General features: G+C 49.2%; 1 long non-coding RNA gene across 1 annotated transcript in view; it reads right to left on the bottom strand.

The window, feature by feature from the left end:
* Positions 1 to 17,644, bottom strand: part of LOC310904495 — a 46,471-nt gene that overhangs the window by 15,953 nt on the left and 12,874 nt on the right. Inside the window, exons 3-7 of the long non-coding RNA XR_014588399.1 lie at positions 15,073 to 15,249; positions 12,761 to 14,969; positions 2,707 to 2,843; positions 680 to 766; positions 2 to 144 (exon numbers count right to left, since the gene is read on the bottom strand). This is a non-coding gene — a long non-coding RNA (uncharacterized lncRNA). The remainder of the gene's footprint in view (position 1; positions 145 to 679; positions 767 to 2,706; positions 2,844 to 12,760; positions 14,970 to 15,072; positions 15,250 to 17,644) is intronic.

The raw sequence follows: 17,644 nt of genomic DNA, 5'->3' as shown, positions 1-17,644 counted from the left end.
CCTCTTGGGTCTCATGTCGCAGCTGAGATCACTTCACTGGATAAAGAAGTAAACAGTCAATTTCTTCTTCCTTTTTTTAATTTTTATTATTATTATTCTTGTGCAACTATTTCAGTTCTGATTCCTGTAACAATGCTGCTATGACTAGAAAAAAAAGAAAGGGAAAGATGTGGTTTAGACATTTTAGACTGTTCAGAAATACTATCTGTATTGTTCACCCTAGATGTGCTGTTTCCAATGCTTGACCATGCTGATACGACTGTTAAACTAGTGAGCTAAGTGTATATATATGTTACATATAGTTACATTTAGGGATTTTTTTTTGTTTATTCTAAATAAACTTTTGGAAGACAATGACTGATATTTCTCCCAGCCTTGTTCTGTCCGCTCTGAATACACAATACTTGGGGATCTGCTTTTGTTTTCTTCTTTCACAAACAGTTTTCCTTGAAGCAACTGAAAGAGTGTTCAGGTTTTTTGACCCTGATGCTTTGTAGAAAAAGCAGCCCACTCATGCACACACACACCTACACGAAGAATCACCTGGATCATGGTAACGTTTAAAAGTTACAAAAAAAACAAACAGGAGTTGGGTTTATTAATCTGGGCCAACACTTTAGATTTTACTTCTAAGGGAATCACAGTCAGACTCTGAAGGGCAGAAGGTGAAATAACCTACCAGTAAGACTGGGACAAATCTGCTTAACTTGTTGACAACATTTGGTCACAGTTTTTCAACTCAAAGGCAGTTAAAAGCTCTTCACAACTAAAAGAAAAGAGCAAGGATCTCTTAAACAAACACTGTGCATACTAAATAATGGATCCCCAGTTCAGAGAGACTAATTATGCAGTGTGATCTATTTGATGATGTGTTGAAAGAGTGAAAACCATCACCTCTGGCTTTAGCATCCTTTTCTGTGAAGCTGTCCCTTTCATCCATCACTCTTGAAGAGCTATTAGAAGTGGTAGCATAAGGGTGGTAGGAGCAACAACTGGCTTACATGAAAAGAGGCAGCACTGTTGCGTAGCAGTGCAGATTTCTTGAACTGGGGGGGGTAAGAAGGCAATTCCGTATGAAATGTAGAATTGTACGTATTTTAGTGCAACCTCAGCTTCCACTCTCTGACTGAAAATTAGGACTCCCCCAAGATGAAATCAGTGAAGGGAACCTCCAGAGGAACAGCAATACAGAAAACACACCCAAATCACCCCCACCACAAACATGCCTATTGCAGTGGGGACTGGAGCCAGCCCAAGCAAACAGCAGCAGCAAAGTCCACAGGACACTCACAGGTTGTGAAAACATCCAGGCAAAGTGAACCTCAAGATCCCGAAAGAGGAAAGACATTGAAGACCTTCAGAAATCAGTATCACATATTGCTGAGCTTAGAGAAAGCCCCACCGCCACCTCAGCACCCATTACTGCACCCACTAGAGAAACCTGTACTGCCCAGCACTGAGGTCTGCACACAGTGCAGCAAAGAGGAGCAGATCCCTACCCAATTCGGGGCCCAAAACTTAACAGTTTTCCTCCTAGATCGTCTCAGTAATGCACCTTATCACACTTCTGGCAACCTCATTGTTACGCTGGGAGAGGGGCTAGGAAACATTCTGGTGTGCTGAAAATACTTTGCTATGTTTTGACAGCATCAACTTAAAGACATACTTTCCCCTAAAAGCTGTAAATCCCCAGTGACTGTAATTATCAGCTATGGTTACTGTGCTGAAAAGGGATCAGTGGGAAATATGTATTTCTCACCATCTCTGGTTGTTTACTTTATGCATTTGGAAATACTTTGTGGTTAGTGAGTTTTATTATTTCCTGTTTCTAATCGGTAAGGTTTGTTGTTTTTTTTTTTTTTTAACTTTCGTGGGTGTGGAGGAAAGGGTCACATAGCAGCTGGTGAGAGATTTAAAAATAGAAAAGTGAGACTGCAGTGCTTGGCCAACAATCTCCAGGAGCAGTTTTAGTACAAGACACTAATTTGTCATTGCCTTCATTTCCCACCAATGGCCTCGTTTTAAGCCATCTCCATGCCACATACCTACGTACAAAACCTGCTTTGGCCAGACGGAATCCTTTGCACGTCACCAGTTGTCAGTAAAGAAAAAAATTTCTTTAGGAAGGCAAAATTATTCTTAACACTTCACGTGCATGAAGTCAGCTGTTACTTGTGTCTGACAAAGGAACCCAGTATTTACTTTCCGGTATTTTACTGTCCTTGCTGCTGGCCAAGCAGGCAACGCAAAGAGATGGGGCTCATTTTTCTCCTCTGGACCTATCTTTTAACAAGATCACAGCTTCCCAACCAGCTGGCTAATGCAGAGTGAAGACAGTACTTCCCGGTAAGCCAGTGTTTGGAGCTGCACCGCTACCCGAAGCCTGGCCCAGGCTGCAGCAGGTGGCTGCAGCAGGGCCTGTCGCCTATGCAGGTGCTACTTTAACATCTGCACCAGGCCCTGGTAGCGGTGTCCCCTGGCTGCTGGCTGTGCCCCAGCGCAACCCAGGGCTCAGACACCCGGATTAGGCACCTCCAAGGTCGCAGCACAGCTCCCACCTGGGACTACAGGCCCAGGGCAGGAGCGGTCTGGAGGTGCAGAGAGCGGGGATGCTGCACACCCAGCTCTTAACCTAACTCGCACACTGGAAACGGCCACGACAGGCACCCAGACCAGATTCCTCAGCATGGGTACGGCCAGACAGACCTGCTTGCTAGAAGTGGCCACAGGATGCAGCAAATCTCACGCAGCACATGGAGCACACGCAGGCTGGAAAGCCTCTTGCAGATCCTGGGCTTTGTTGGTCCCCTACCAAAGTGCTGATCCAAACTGGCATCTGTGAACTGAGCATTAAAGAGCAGAGGCAGTCACTAAGTACATGGGGACATCAGGAAGGCTGGACATGAGGCTCAGGACCCCCACGTGGCTTTAACACAAGGCAATTATGGATTTATATAAAAAAAGAACTATGAGCCCAGGTGGGCAAACCACCCGTGTGCATAGCAGCTCTGGCCTTATAAACTGTGTTCCCAGAGCAGCTCTCACTGAAACCAACAGGAAAACTCCCACTTATTTCTCAGGAAATAGGACCGAGTCCTTTCCCAATTAAGATAGCACAGAGGCTCACGACACGTAACAGACCTTACATGCTCCTAACATGCCTTCTTCCCCCAAGCAGGTGCTGCTCAGGGGTTCCAGAGAATCCCTTGCTTTCCCTTCCTTCCCCTCTCGCTGGGAGGACACTGGCACAGCCCCTTTCTGACCACACAGCCCCCCAGTCACCCACAGCAACCAGACCAAATGACTGCTGGGACATAGGAGCGGTGCTGAGCCCCTGCAGACCGCTACCCATGGGGGCTGAGCACTTTGCTTAAGAAGGGAACAAAAGGCAAATTTTCAGTCGGTGCTTTCACTGAGCACTCACTTTGGCAAGACGAGGCCACAGGCTGCTGGCGTGACCTCTCCAGCACCCAAGGAGGGGCAGGCTCCTAACCTGTCACAGGTAAACGCAAGCGGCCTTACAAAACCCCACATAAAAGCAATTTGGGGCCAAAACATTTTCAAACTGCTTTCAACCACACAGCAGTGACTGCGAGTGCCTGTAGCTAGATAGCAAAGTGCTCCTCTGGGGAAGCTCGCTGACAGCAGAACACCAAAGGCTTCAGTTTCCCTTTACATATACGCCATTATATATACATATATATATATGTGTGTGCGTGTGTGTGTCTGTATATACACACACACGCCATTATCTCCCAGCTTCCAGCATAGACATTCCTATCTGAGCAGAGACATTCTCATATTTCATCTCATGAGGAGTAATGTTGTGTCAAGAACCTAACCCAAGGTCTGTCACATTTTTCAGAGTTTTCACACACTCATGAATAACGCAGCAGAAGCTGAAGCCAGCCCTGGATCTGTACTAAGATGTTTCATTTATAAATCGTAGCCCTGGTAAGAATGCGGTTTGCTGCCTGGGGCACTAATCACAGACGTACCAGAGCCTGGGAACTCAGTCTGCTTCTGAGACTCTCCCTCGGTCCTTGTGTTAGGTGTCACAAGTCTTTCTGCACATTTGGAGTTAAAAGAGCATGTTAGAACGTTTCCGTCACATTTTCCATGGCTAACACAACCAAGAAAATTGGCTTGTATGCTCGATCCCAATTCCACTGCCACGGAGAGTCCTGGACTTCCGACAACAGCTCAAAGGGGCTCATCTGTGGGGCTGGAGAACTGTCCCACCCGCTGTGCCAAACTGCAAAACTCAGAAATACTGTCCTGTGCCGTAAAGGGCTGGTTCACTGGCTTTCAGAGCAACCCAACAACGTGCTAGCCTTCCCACATTCATTCCGCATTGATACAGAGCTTGCGTCAGCTCCTGCACGCTCCTGGCACGCCAGGTGTGTTGTAAAGCACGGGACTCAGTGAGCTGCACGGCGAGGCTTTACATAACCACGCAGACATGCCCACAGCCCTGGCGCGGGACCTGGTCAGCCACACCGAGGAGCCATCGGTCACAGCCCCGCGGAGGCAGCGCACCACTGCCTCCCCCCAGCTTTGCCAAGACCTCCGTGTTTTCCTCCCGGTGGCTGTTGAAGCCCCGGTGCCCACCAGGAGAGCTGCGTTCCCTTCGGGAGGTGGAGCTCGTACCATTTGGGGACAGGAGCACCATTTTTGATGGCTGCCAAAGGGAACGGAGCAAATCCTGCTCTAAGTACGTCCTTGCCTCTGGACTTTGCACCAGAGTGCTGCAATAAGAATAATTTTCAGTTAAAAAAATGTGAAGGCAGAAGCAAGCCTCACACAACCACGAAACTGTAAGGTGACAAAAACCTCAGCTCGGCGCTGGATGGACACACCTTTGTCAGACACAGCCGGGGACGGAGCACGGATCACAGCAGCCAGCAGGTAACCCTCTGCAACATAACCCACTGCGCCCTCAACAACCTCTGCCCACGGCCACACCATCTCCCACTGCTCAAGCTATTTCTTTATACCTCCTACAAACCGAGGAGGAAGCAAGAAAGCATTTCCACGCAGTTCAGAGGAGCAGATGTTTTGCAGGATGGTGAAGTGAGCCGGGAGAGCTACGGCTGAGCTCCTCGGGACAGAGGAGCTCCCACAGCAGCCTGAACTTCCCCAGGTCCCTCTGGGCTGTGGGAATAACTCAGGAGCAACCACAGAACCTCACAGTTCTCTGCCCCCTGCCCTACCCTACAAACATTCAGCCTACGTGAGTATTAAAGTACAAAGCAAAACACTTCCAGATACGCGCTTTTCCCACTGGAGAGGCTGTGAGAACAAGCAATCCAGGCAGGATAGCGATCACATCACCTCATCCGCTCCTGAAAAGTGCTGATATTTTGATAGGTGTGATAGAAGAGCCATCCAGACCATCGAACACAACTAAAGCAATACTAGACAGACAGGTTCTCCCAACCAGACGTGTTGTTGTCAAAATTCTCTGGGGAAAAGCAGACCAATGCCTCCCGGTGCTTCCCACAGTTTGGCACCGCACACATGAGCACGCACTCACCAGAAGACCACTGCAGCAAGCCCTTCTCCTCCCTCGGCCATAAGACCTGAGGGATGCAGACACACCTGGGGCAGAAAGGTCCATGTGCAAAGCAAGCTTTCCAACACATACCCCCCCCAAAATAGAGGAAAGCTCTGAGCTCATCGGTGCGGCTTATCTCACCCATGGATTTGGACTGGGTGCCAACTGCCCTATGTTTTTTTCAGGGCAGACACAGTTACAGAGGAGGGGTATGTGGCAGTAGCTAAAACACAGGCCCACAAGACAGTTGGTAGAGTTGAAGCCCAGCTCCCAGTTCCAATTGCTCTGCACCTGAGTTTACCCCATCTCCTGCTTGGGAGCGATGATTGTGTTCGTGTTGAGATCTCCAGATGAAAAGCAATAGCAAGACGCCAAGGATCGCACAGATTAAAGAGAGGAGCCAGGAGTTAAAAAGCACCTCTCCAACCAACTATCATGTGAATCACATCTCCACCGGCTTTCTAACTCCAGCACTCACCTCTTCAAAGTCCCTCTACACAAACACCCATCCTCTCGTTGCCCCTGGAGCCTTTCCTAAGGCCCCAGCAGGGTCCGGCCCAGCTCTCCCCCTGCCCTCAGCCTTATCTGATTCACGCTCCCCACCTGCCCTACATCTTTAGCCCCACACCCACCCCACCCAGCTGCCCTCCTACTTTTCTGTCCTTGTGTTGGCAAGGGTAAGGTCAATTCAGGCCTTACTACCAGATCAAAACTGCCAGGGTCACACAACGCACAGCATCCGTCCTGCCCGAGCTCACCCTGCAGGCTGAAGAGCTTTTCCCGTGCCAGACACCAAGCACAGTTTGTCCTCCTGCAGCTAACATCAAGGTAACACAAAAGCACGAAGCTGGCATGAACATCGTGTCACTTTGGGGGTAATTTAAAAGAGAGATCTGTGTGCCGAGGTCTAGTGCAGCTCAGTAGTGCGCTGCCTGGTGAAGTGGTGTTGCAGACACGTTGGGGATCACGGAGCGATGGCGAGTTTTGCTGCAAGGGCAACAACAGGCCAAGAGCTCAAATCTCACAAAAGCACTAGGATTGTTGGATCTGAAAAAATGCTGAAATGGAATCAAGCACATTAACCATGGGGTAATGGAGGAGATCTGAAAACCTGAGATACCCCTCTCACGGTGGGCTGGAGGTTCTCCCACCAGCAGTGGTGGACAGAGGCTGCTCCAAACTGTGGTCTTGCGTAAGCCAGGCTCTCAGCGTGCTGCAGGTGCGGCTGGGCATCCCTATGGCTTCTGTATTCAAAGATCTGCTCCACAGTCTGGAGTATGCTGATACTTCTGAAAGAGGAAACTTCATTTCCCAGCACGTTTGTAAAGAGTGTCCTCTTTATATGCACTGCTGGAGAAGATTAATTTGTAGCCTGGAGATGCTTTGCTTTTGCAGAGTGACTCTGATTCTTTCAGGAGGAATTTTTTCCAGCCCTGGCCTCTTGTCAACAGGCCGAGAGGAGATGTTCTCACTAGAGCACAGGCTCTGCTGAGCATCTCTGCCCCTTCAGGAAGCTCGCACCTTCCTGCTGGAAGCGGTGCATGGAGCCCCTGGGCACCAGTGACTCACTGGGGAAGCATGCGATTTGGGTGATAACTGCAGCTGGGCAAGAACGAGCAGGGACGCAGGAACACTGCAGCTTGGCGTGAAGCCTGAAAAGAGCTCTTTTCTGTTCCAGCTGTTCCTTTGACAGCTGCAGTGAATCTGTCACTGCTCTGCCTCCCGGCGCAGTGCCCAGCACAGCCTGCCCCAGCGGGCACCCACACCGTCCTGTCCCTGCATCAGCCTTCCTAAGGGATCCCGGGATGGCTGCAACTACTTTCCAGTTCACAGCAACCCCAGGGAAACCCCAGCATATGTCCCGATGGAGGTCTTAGCAGACAGAAGTGGAGAAAGAAAGTCATTCTGACCAGTCATGAAACACCAAACATATACAAAAGCAGTCTGCGTTCTTCCTCATAGCCCATGCAGACCCTGCAGCAAAGGGGGAATACCCAGCCCTCTCCTGGCACAGTAGAGCCTCCAGACACCCCAGTGTCAGCCACGGTGCAGCTGTAGGTGTGGGACACGTGCATTATGATCTGCTGTCCCTGAAGAGCTAAACTTCAACACCCACTTGAGGCCGCTACTCACCAAGGGCTCAAAGTCACATCAGCTCAAGGCCCACATATATCTCAGCAAATAATTGCGTGTGATAGAGGAGATCAGTTGGCTGAAGCAGTTGGTTTTGAGGCTCCTACATCTATCATGTATGCTGCTCATGGATTTTACCTCCAGGTAGACTTGGTTGCCTGGACCAAACTCGCAGCCATGCATGTGCTTCACAGCTGTCCAGAGAACGGTCTGCTGCTTCTGACCACCATGGTCTCCTCCGCAGTCAGAGTACATCTGCTGCAAGCTCAGAGCAGAACTTCTGATTTAGTTTTGATTAAAATGAACCCAGTCTTGCATGCACAGAAACCGAGCTGCCAACCGATATGGTGCACAGAGAGTGATGACAGTTAGGAAATTTGCTTCAAAACCACACAACTGTTCCAAAGTGAAACACCACTACAGTGGGAGCCCATGATCTCTCAGCTCCCATCGGTTTTCTAGGGAAACATGGCTACTCCAGACTGAGCCTAAAGTGTTTCTATAAACTTTTGGTTTTACAGCTTCAATCCCAGCCCCTCGGGGGAGAATTTACACACCTTTCACCTTTCATCCAACTGTCTGTGTCTATATACAGCTCCTGGCACACAGATCAGAGAGGCCTCACCCAGCACAGAGACAGCTCTCCCTCCCTAAATGTGGGGCAGGCATTGCTCCAGCTGCCTAACAAGTCAATTTAAAAAGTCAGCCCACGGTACTACTGGGTATCTCAGAGCAAGTCTGAGCGGGGAGGGATCTGCCTGCCAAGGGCACGCTCCTCCACCAGGCCAGCAGTCTGGAGTTGCATTTGGGTAGTGCCTACCTGTCCTCAGCTGGACAGGATCCCGTTGGAAGCAGTGCTGTGTGGGCCACCTGGGAAAGTATATTTCTGCTCCATACTGTGTACCTTTCCAACCACTCGTGTGGACTGGGTGGGTCCTGAGAGAGAAGAGCTCAAGGCAAGCCTTAGGAAAGTATCCACGGCAGAGAAGCAAACAAGGGCTGCGAGGTCCCACTCTGATGGGCTGACTGCTGCCAGCTGCCTGCCTGAGAGGGAGGAATTCTCCACTTACGTGGGATTCTGTCTGAAATAGGAAACACAGTTTTTAGTGGCTATGATCAGTCAAAGAAGAAATGCAAAGACAAAAATGAACAACCAGAAGAACACATCCACATGCTAGATGTTTTAGAACAAGAGCTGAAAAACCTTTTGTGGCTGCTGTCATTCTGGGAGCAGGCTCATTCCAGTGCTGATGTGTCTCTGACATCTGCAGCCAGAGGCCCTGAGCCCTTCTAAAACCCTGATGTGAACTATGAGGTGGACAATATCTCCCTCCTCAACGGTGATGCCTCCAGCTGTGCTTTCACATTTCAGCCTCATCCCCATTTCGCAGAAAGGCAAAGGGCTATGGAGGAGCAGATTCTGGCTGCACATCGCTGCTTGGAGCCGCAAAACATCTGTGGCTGAATTGAGCCCCCAGGAGTGTGCATTGCTGTGCAGTGCAGGGCTGACCTGGCAGCAGTTAACCATGCCAGGGCTCTGTGCTCTCCACTGGTACATTGCTGCCATCTAGTAAAATTCCTTCAAGTATATGCAAAAAGCCCCTTTCACTAAATATATTAAGGCAATACAGTCCTTTAAAGGGACACGGGACTCAACAACTGACGCAGTTTCCTTGGCCCTCCACGTGTATCTATATGTGTCGCTGGGTTTGTTTATATACGTACATATAGGTACATACATATATAAGCTTGTTTGTACATACACGTAAGAAATACCAGTAAGACTACACAGAAACTAGAAGGATCAGGAGGCAACAAAACAAGAGGAGACTAAAGCCAGTACACAAAATAATGGCTTCCCTGAGAGCCTCCCTATGTTTGTTCCACAACAAAACCAACAGTAATGAGGCCAAAAAAAATCAGACCAAAGGAACAGTGAAACCTGCGGCAGAACAACAGAGAGAAACAACAACTGAGAGAAAAATAAATGGAGCATAAGGCAAACTGAATTGCCTACTCAGCCTGTCCTAACAGGGCAGTTTTGGTGCGTCCTGACTTCCCAGGTATTCTGAAAGAGTCAAAAATCAGCTTCTCATGTACACCTTTCAAAAATGCTCATGCATGGCACAGAGACAGCTGACCTGGCCTAGGTAGGAAGACAGGGAAGATTTCATATTGGGCTTCCAAAGATTTACTGGACTCAAAGGCAGGATGAATTAGCTTCAAAGGTTGTGTAGCCTGTTTGCTGTGGAGAAGAGGACTTGCCTTTTTTAAAACAACACTTCACATGTGTGAGAGGAGGGGGACCACCATTTGCAGGAAAAAAGAAGGCTAAAATGCAAAGTATTTCCATGTTCCCCTACTTCTCTGGCACCCTCTAAATTATCAACCCCTACTTAGTGCCCCTCTCCCCAGTTTAAATTAAAAAAATCATTTCAAATAGTGCTGGCCATTCCTAGTACAAAGCACAGTGTGCACACATTATATAAAAGAGACACTGCATTCCTCCAGGAAGAGATAACAAGCCACAGGGGAGGAATGCTTTCCCCAGCGTGTCTGTGCACGACCTAAACCCAAACAGAATCAGCATGCAACTGGCAGCTCCCCAGCAGATGACTCTCCGAGTGTTTGAATGCAAGTCAAGGTGGCAAAAACAATCAACCAAAATGCCTGTCTGCAGACAGACTGCACAGACCTGCAGGACATGGAGAGAGGCCACTGCACTGAACTGGCTGAGGGTTCACCGCACGCTTTAGGACTTGGGTTCTTATAAAGAGCTTAACTCAGGCTTTAGATGCTGAAAAATCTGGTTCCGGGGCATCCTCAAGACGAATCCTGAACCCTGAAGTATGATGGAGCGTGGGCACATGCACGTGTCCACACACACATTTACAGTGAGTTTCCTGAAGGATACTCTACTCCCAGTGACAGGAAGCCCACCGTGCATTCCTGCTTCCAGGCACGAGCAGAGGTTTGCCATGACTTACCTCCGCAGACGCTACACGCGAAGGATGAGGAGGACTCACACAGTAATACATTCGAGCAAAGACTTGACACCTGCCTACAGCACCACAGGGCTCCAAACATCACTATCATTTAGGAATATAAGATTTAGTTAGATTGTACCAAATGTGTAAAATTCTCCCTGAATTAGACCCAACAACATATTGAGCACTAGCTTAGGAAGCAAACACCCTCAGTCTTCCTATCACTGAGACAGCAGCAACTGAGCAGGGAGATCTGGTGGATTGGCTGCCAATCCATCGATAGGCAGCCAGCTACTCTCACCCACACTTACCAGTTTTGCTGGTGCAGCTGTACTGGCAAAACTCCCCACTACAGCAGAATCGAAGAGTGGGATCAACAAATCAGACAAGCAAAATCAGCTTCATTTACCCAGCACTTTTATGCTGGTATAACTGGTAGGGATTGTGCAGTGAAGCAGTGTAATTAAAATAAAACAAATAAACAAACCTTTGCCGCCAACATCCTGCACTGACCAAACTTGGAAGCGTGAATCTGTTTTATCCAGTGGTCCTCTACAAACCGGAGACAAAGGACTATTAAATGCTCCCAGCTTTGGGGTGAAATACAGAACCAGCTTCACACAGAAGGTGCTTTGGCTGAGGTGAGCAATCAAAAACACTGTAAGAAGCTGGAAATGGAGGAAGGCAGAGAAACAAAGGAGGGCTCTTAGGATGAGATTTTGGCTGCTGTTACTGTGGAACTGATGTATTTGGCCACTGGACTGGAGACGCTCTGAGTTACTGGATATATGCATGCTGGGGTGTTTGGTGTCTCGCAGCCAAACTAGAGACAGGAATTTCCCTGTTTGCACCATTTATTGGAATACCTGTTAAGATGTAAGAGCATATGAATCCCTTTAGATGGGACCAAGAGCCTACCTAACACAGCATCCTGTCACTGAGGGGCCTAGGCAAAGAGCAGATCAGAGTGAGTACGGAATTGCTGTTCCACAGCACAACTCCCTGCTCCCAGCAAAGCTGCTGAGGGGGAAAGGAGACTGCCCCTACATGCACCTTCCCTCCTCACAGCCTGCCCTGAGCTGCCTGGCCCCAATCCGAGGGCAAACCTCTCTTCTGAATGGGACCACGCCTGAATTGTATCCTCACGAAACACCCAAACCTTTCTGCTACAAAGCAAAGACAAGAGTTCAACAGTCAGAGCATGTCATACCTTTTTTGTTGTTGTTTTTTATGGTATCCATTTGCACACTGCCTAATTGAAACCCCTATATATTGAAATCAGAATTAAGCAGGGCCAAACACTGAAGACTGTAGAGACTTGAATTTCAGAGGGCTAATGCTGAGGTTCCTATTTTAAGTCCTGTCAGATTTAAGGCTGTCAGTCAAAGGGCCACATTTGCCTTCAAAGACTGCTGTACTATTAGGAATTTCCTGATGCTAAGCATCCTGGCTTAGCTGCCCGTTCCATGGCGGGCTGGGAGCTGTAAGGAGGAAGCTGCGAGACCAATCACTTCAACGTATCAAATACCCAGGAGCTCAGTGCTCTTGTGTGGGGGATACAAACAAGTACGTGTGCTAATTTCATTTTCAAAGCGATGGTGGTGTTTAAATTTTGCTCCCCCTGGAGAGGGTATGTGACAGAACAGAACCGCTTCTCTTGTACAGCTACGAATCCTGCAACCACAGCTTGAAAAGCAAACCCATTGCCTCCTCTGCCAGGTAACTGGGGCCTTCTACCAGGCTTGAGAGCTCCTTCCAAAAGCCAGCTGTAAGTGAAGAGCACGGCCATGGGCTCTACCACCTCAAAAACATTTCTCCTCTTGGCAAGAGCATCCTGGTTCTGAGGGGAAGGGCGGCTGCTCCCTTTCTGCCAAGGCACAGTGCACCCCTTAGTCTGGACCACAAATTTGCCCACAGAAACAAGGACTCAGTGGCTACAGCACTGGGCACTGCAGAACTTCAGCTCATCCCACCCCAAATCTGGACGTAGAGCTGGAGATCTGGGAGGCTGTTTCAGCTTGGATTTGTAAACTGCAAAGGCAAGGCCCAAAGACACAGGAAGCCCAGTGGTGTTTGAACTTACCCTGCTGACGTAGTCCAAGGGCTCTGCTCCTGCTGTCTCTGCCTCCAAGAGGCCCCGGCAGTTTCTCAGTGCTGTAGGAGCAGCGGCAGTCCCAAAGCACAGGAGACTTACTCCAGCAGACTGCTTCTGGGGAAGAACCACCTCAGAGTGATGCAGCCACTGCGCTGAGCTCTGCAGCAGTACCTCTCCCTCCACCTCTAGCAGTCTTTCGGTGCGGAGACCCGATTTTGTTTCCACGGTCTCCACTCTCTCCAGGGTAGGTTCTCTGATCAGCTAACACAGCTCTGCTAAGAGGGAGGAGATGGGTGAACATAGCCATGAGGCCTCTGCACAAGCGCCCTGGGAAGGGGGGAGCTCTGCCCAGGGCAGCAGCTGGCACTGACACACCAAGCAGGGCACAAGTATCTCCCCTTCTCCTCCTGCTGCCTTGCCAAAGCATTTACAATTAATTTTGAGTTTCCCCAAGGGAAAAAAGATTAAGGAATGAGTAAGAAAACCAGAGGCATGGGGAGTCGGCTTGTACTCCCACTTGCACTTGGGGGTTCAGCTTTGATACCTGCAGCATGTGGAAACTCCCAGTTTGACTCCCAGGGACCATTTTCTCCAGCAATTTCACCACACCTTGTACTCCCACCAAGTTATCCTCCCTCACAGATCTGCCCCCAGATAGAGCATATCTCACCTCTTCTGCCTGAAAGCTCTTCTCAGATCAAATCAGCAGTGCCTATTTGTAGGGAAAAGAAATGTGCTCAGAGTTCAGTTTTGGCAATGCATCTGTGCTGCTCCTTCCCCAGCCCAGGGGAATTTGGGATTTTGATCTGGTCTGATGTCTGCACAAAAAAACCCTCTACATTATCCATGATACTACAGGTACCCACAACTCAGGCCATCAGGAGCCCTTACTTCCTCTCCAGGTGTTTTTATTTTTGTTTGTTTTTTTCATTTGTGTTACATAAAGACAGATTTGTTAAAAAAAAAAAAAAGGAGTTGAAGTGTCTGCTGGTGAAAAGTGCAGCCCAGGCAGGTGAGGGGAGGCGAAGCTCCATGCTGGCCTCTCTGAAAGACCTCCTTTCACAGGTAAATTTGGCATTGCTGACCACCCAATCTGCTTTGGAAGGCTGGTTGATTAACACATGTACAACACATCTATGAGAAAATAAACAACCGTGGAAATGACAGCCATCCCCGTACGGGCTGCGTTCCACTCATGAACAACCTGTTCTGAGCAACCCCGAATCCCAACACCAGAATACCAAAGCAGACCGTGGGCATCAGCCCAGGTACTGACCAGAGGCGGCCCTTCCCAAACTGAGATCTGAGAGGTCTGTGGACGCGTAGAGCCCAGCTACCGTGTACAAGCTCCACGTGTCTGCACTGATGACTGCTGGAAAGCCGGAGTGTAGGCAGGGGTGCACTGTGCTGGGTTTGTCACACCTCCCTGCTGGTATCTGAAATCAGAGCACAGCGAGGGGCTCATCTTCTGTGGTAACTGGTGGGGAATATCCTGATGGGGAACATGTTTCTGTGTGGTACGACACTGTATTTACGGGAATACAATATCCACAAAAATACACTGGGGACTCACCCAGCTGGCGGAACCATGGCGGTCTCCTCCAATTATACTTGACATATGAGAGATGGGATGCCAGCTAGCACCTGCCTTGTGTTTATACAACACCACAGTACAACAGCTGCTCTATGCCCCATGCATCCGAGACTGCTTGGAAGGTAAATATAGCAAGTACAGGATAACCTGAAACTGCTAGGCAGCTAGGGCAAACACCTGATGCAACTGCTGTGCTCTGAAAAGGAAGGGCACACATGCAGGGATCTTTACCAGTGCTGACAAGGTTCTCTGGGAGGGAGATCCCAAAATATTGATGCCCATGCGTGTTTTCTTCTCAGAAAGCCACATCTCTTCCTTCTTTCCTTCATGTCGCTATGCTGTTTGCAATAGCCAAGTGAAACCCTGAAATCACACTTGAACAAACTCTGAGAAACAAACCTCCGCTGACAGCTTAGCTGGAAGCACTGATTGCAGGAGCAAGCGATGCCTCGAAAAGCTGAGCAAAGCCAAATTTCAGCCCAGGTGAGCTGCTGTGTGCAGTGTAGGCATATGTGGCTCTGGCTGTTACCTCTTTACAGAGCAGGAGTCAGATGCTGCAGGCTAGGCAGGAGGGACTGTGTGCAGATGATACTGTTTTATGATCTGAAGAAAGAAGAAACAGTTATTCACAGAAGAGAGCAACTCTTCACTGTCCTGCAGGACAATGCGCAGTCCTGCAGCACCACGCAGGGTGGCTGGGCTGTACCCTCTGCCGCTGGTTTCCTCTGCGATGCTGCAGGCGTGACCCAGGGCTGGGGGAGCAGAGGGCAGCCCCCCTCCCAGCTCCCTGCTGCCGCTGGTCCCAGCACCGCCCGGTGCCCGGCTCTGCCCTCCGCCTGCTCCTACGCCGACCTGCTCGAGGCGAGTACTTTGCCCCATTCTCCTGGAAAGTGCAAGCAGGAGATTAGCTCATGCAACCCCAAACAAAAGCTCACAAACTTTCCCCCGTGCATTTTTAATTGCTGTTTGACTGATCAGTTTCTTCCCCATCCTCCTCTGCACTCTGAATCAAGCGTGAAAGGGAACTGCTCTGAGCTCCAGACACTCCCCAGGCTCCAAATGACCATGAGGCTGGCTTTTGTGTAGCACAGTTACACCGAAGAAAATGAAGAGCAGTGGAGAGAGCAACAGAGAGAAATGGACCGGGTTGGCTCTGAGCAGGCCAGATTCTGCCAGGCAGGCTAATTTAGAGTGTGCAGCACTCAGTCCACATGGAGCCCTGTTAAATTTAGCAGTGCTAGACTCTATGAAACACCAGATAGAAGAATATTCACAAGTGCAGCTGCCAAAATACATCCCACTGGGAGGTGAGACAAACACTCTACGGATTTCCTTGGGATCAGAGCAAACGTATAGCCAGAGCTGGTACACAAAGATTTCAAGATGACCAGCTGATTTCAGTGTGTACCTTTAGCGTGGTTTCAGAGACAGACTTCGTCAAGAAACAACGGGAGGAATTGAAAGACAAAAAAAAAAAAAAAAAATCAACAAAGGAGTTGCAGGAACTTCAAACCAGCAGATGCCTACGGATCTATACCACTAGGGCGGGTGGATTCCCCACTGCCTGAGAAAGGCTGAGCTACCACCGCAGCGTGCCCTGCAATGGGGCCACAGATAGAATCTCTTTCTTCCACCCCGCCACCTAGTTCCACAAACCTCTAAGAATTTAATGCATTAGAGGCCTCTGCCTTTCAGTCACACATGGTTGGAACTGCTCCTACAGGTTCCAGTCACTTGGGGTGGAGGGAGTTACAGAGGGACTACATACACACACACGGTGTGGTGGAACTGCACTCGTCTCACTTCTTCAGGCCCTGGGCTGGAGAAGAGAAAGCAGGGGCTGCTCAGCACCCAAACGCATCTGCTCGCCCCAGCTCCGAGGCAGACGAACGGCTGAGCCCCAACGGGAGGGTGGCAAAGAGCCAAACGCTCCCACTTCAAAGCTCAGCAAGGCAACCAGATTGTCTGTTGGCTTTTATTACGCTGCTATTGCTTGCGTGGTGAATTCCAGACAGGGGATGTAATGATAGACGGGCTAGAATTGCCTTGCTAATGATAAAGTTCAGGTACAATGTGTAGCCAATAAAGAACAAACCTCTTGAGTTTCATTCGGAAATAGCTGCTCTCAGTCACAGGAGTTTGCATAGCACGCATTCAAGGCATAATGACCGGCAGCGTTCGTCATTTTGGGGGAGAAGGTGAATTTTTAGCACGGAGTAAGTAGTGCAGATGGTCAGAATGTAACAACCCAGTTTATTCTTAGTAAAGGCTGGGCGGGCTGCTGGAGTCTTTGAGCGGGGTGTTGTCTGCGAGTGCGGTGAGGTGTGGAGCCTTCTCTTCCAGGCAGAGCTCAGCAACACTCTCCTTCCAAATCCTTTTCCCCTCCACCTCTTTCCCATAGGATGGAAGGAAGAAAGAACAAGGGATGGGGATACTTAAAGAAACAGCATGGGACAAGTCTCAAGAAGGAAAATCATAGAATCACAGAATCATTTAGGTTGGAAAAGACCTCTGAGATCATCAAGTCCAACCGTTAACCTCGCATTGTCAAGTCTACCACTAAAGCATGTCCCTAAGCAACACATCTGCAGAAAAAGGACAAGTACAGCAGCAAGGCACTCTCAGAGGGCAGAGCAACAGAAGGGCTGGGTCATTACTGCGTCTGCCAGTTGTCTACTGTGTGACTTTAGGGGAAGTCATGGCATTTCTCCGCCTCACTTTTCCAGTCTATGGAATTATTTAGACAGCAATATTTGCAAACCAAAGAACAAAGGTACGATATATATAATAGGCCTATTCAAGCCCAGGTAGCTTCTGTTTGCTGTGTTTAGAAACGGGCCCATATCTCTCTGTGTCTTTCAAAAACAAAACACAGCCAATCACCTCTAGCTGAAATTAAAGACCTGTTTTCTTTGACAACAGCCCTTACACATCTAATGCCCAGCAGTGGCCCAAAGGTGTAGAGTGCTCTGTCAGTCCTTGTAGTATCACACCACTGAAGTGCACAGCAAAGGAGAAAACAGCACTGAAATACTATGAAGAGCCAAAAATTATTCCACACCATATTAACGAACAGGTGATAAGTGAGCAACCACATAGCCTGAGTATTTAGGACTTCCGGCACGTCTGTTAGAAAGTGACCCTATGGGCTAACATTCCAGAGGTGACCCTATGGGCTAACATCCCAAAGGCAGGGCCTGGCACAGCAACGGGTTCGGTCACGGGCTGACAGCACCACTCCATATGGTGCTGAGGCTCTTGGAAAGAAAGGTGCTGAT

This window comes from Anser anser (assembly GCF_964211835.1).
Source record: "Anser anser genome assembly, chromosome: 9".
Lineage (NCBI taxonomy): Eukaryota > Metazoa > Chordata > Aves > Anseriformes > Anatidae > Anser > Anser anser.
Note: the sequence above shows the minus strand (reverse complement) of the source record. Positions and strands in the feature narration are given on the sequence as shown.